Here is a 2,537-nt window from a genome sequence, read left to right on the forward strand (position 1 = left end):
ACACACACACACACACACACATATGGAAGTACTCTTAAATATACATAGGTAAAAGAAACTAGCCTATAAAGGCTAGATACTGGAATTGAACAATTAAATAAACCTTACAGAAGGTAAGAGTCAAAATCAACCCATCTAAATGTTAGTCTCATCCAAAAACACTCTCACAAAAACATAGGATAATGTTGACCACATATCAAGGGACTGTGGCCAGACGGATTGACATGTAAACTCAACCATCACACCCTCTTAATTGGCTTAAAGAGAGCAAGACTGCCCTTTTTCCTCTCTCCAAGATAAAAGATAAAAATACGAAGCACTTCCTCTTGGTCTGTGTCACACTGTCTGTTACTGACTTTCCTGTTCCAACCAATTCCTCAGTAATGTCTGGACCCCTCTTTATATAAGCTGTTAGGGGTCCGTGGGGGTGACAGTGAAGATTACAGGAAAGCTTGGAAAGCACAACAAGCTTAAAAACAGACTTCTGGCGTCTTCAGAATGCAGGTGTACTCATCTTCTTCAACCTCAGGAATTTCTCCAACATCCCTGCTCAAAATAAGTCCTACTGAGGATGCTGGCGACTGCAACATAGAATGTTAAACACTATGCATAGGAGTATTTAGAAAGGTTTGTAAGCCAGACTGGAGGACTTGGGAAAGGCTTAGTCCAGTTAGACTATGTTTGGCTAAGCCGAAACCGGAAACTCCAAGATGTGGACACATTAGTGAGTCATCGGCCCCTTGGACAACTGTAAATGCCTTTCTTCCTGAGCATCTTCACTATGGCAGATCCACTGGGACCACACCTTTAGAGTTCATTGAGGTTGGTTCATTGAGGTTGGTTCCTAAGGATACAGCAAGTCCCTAGAGATTGTTTTTTGTCTAATTGCTAAAAATATTCAAAAAGACATTTAAAAAACAAACAAAGTCTTCACTCCTAACATATAAAATCATATCTTCATTTCCTAACTTCTTAGAAAGTTATAACCTAAATAAGAGCTCCCTTCACCCAATCTATATTACGCCTACATTATTGTTATTATATTACATTTATGTGCATCACATTATATTGTATTCTATTATAATACACAGTACCACTATCTTTCTCAACGTTTATGCTTTACGTCTACACGCATACACACTCAAACTGTGCACACATCTTGCACTACTTTGCCCACCTATGGCGTGGTAACTGTGGTTTGCTAGAAAAATAAACGTGACTCGCTAATTGGAACGACCCAAAATTCACTCTTTTCTTTCTTCATTCATTCAGAAAACACCGAATGAGCGAACACCTTATGGTGTCCTAGGTTCTGCGTTTAGAATGGTAGATACCCCCGTGAGTAAACACCACGGCCACCTCGAGAAGCCACCAGGGCAGGGGAGGGAAAGACACGGTGGGCAACGTGAATCGTGCGAATAGTGCTAAGACTGCAGCTGAGCACAAGGTGTGAAAGAAGCACTTCGGTTTGCATCGCTACTGTGGGTCAAGAGCTTCTTCTCTTCACAGTTTAGGCAATGCTGCCATCTCTTCATCCATAACTGTCCCAGGGTACACCTGATTTTCGAGAGTATAAATGCAGCTGTCTAAATATAGTATAACAAATAGTTTCTTTCTCATTGGTATTCTTCCTACTGGCAACAGAGAGAAGAGAACAACCTGACCTTTCTCCCAAAGTCTAAAGCATCTGCTATAATCCTCTAGAAAAATAAAAAGCAAAGGGACAGAAAATAGTATGGATGGTATAATTGCACATAAATAAATTGTTTATACATGATCTCAAAGTAGGCCTGTTCAAATACTTCCAAATTGTCTCTAAAGGATTATCTAGCCACAAACGGCAAAACGAGAGTGGTGTAAATCAAACACTTTTGCAAGAATTTAAAAATTAATACTGTGTTTCAGTGAGTTGGCAACTAGCAAGGTTCAAGGACTAAGTGTCTGTCAAATTAAAAAAAGAAATTTAGAACATCTCTCAGATCTTGATTTAGTAAAATAACTTTAATAAAAGTGTCCTTTTGGCTTTTTACAAAGACGTAATCACTTAAAATTGAGCTTTCTTAATTTTTAGCTTTATTTTATCATTATGACTCTAAGGAATGCATTTTTAAAATCAAATGCTTTTATTTTCAAGGGACATATTAATGCAGCACCAATAACACAGATGAAAGTTAAAACATCCCAGGGAAACTCGGGATGTTTTATAAGAAGCAGACATCGGCCTCTACATCTGGTTTTACTGAGCAGGAGAAAAGGACATAAATTTTTTTTTTCATTTACTGTTGTGTGTTGAGGACCCAGAAATGGGTCAGTCATATGCTTAATTGCATAAGTAGCCACTTACATATTCAAATTTTAGATTCAGAGAAAAACATTTTCCTTCTCGGTACATCTTTCCCCATTAAACATGTTTGGCCCTTGCTTTGACTCTGCTTATCAGTTTTCTGGGTGGGAGGGAGCAGCATAAGGCACATGGGGAACAAGGACGGAAGGCAAATACCCTTTGGAGAAGTAACATGGTGTCCATCGTGATTTGT

This window comes from Pteropus vampyrus, unplaced genomic scaffold (assembly GCF_000151845.1).
Source record: "Pteropus vampyrus isolate Shadow unplaced genomic scaffold, Pvam_2.0 Scaffold73, whole genome shotgun sequence".
Taxonomy (NCBI): domain Eukaryota; kingdom Metazoa; phylum Chordata; class Mammalia; order Chiroptera; family Pteropodidae; genus Pteropus; species Pteropus vampyrus.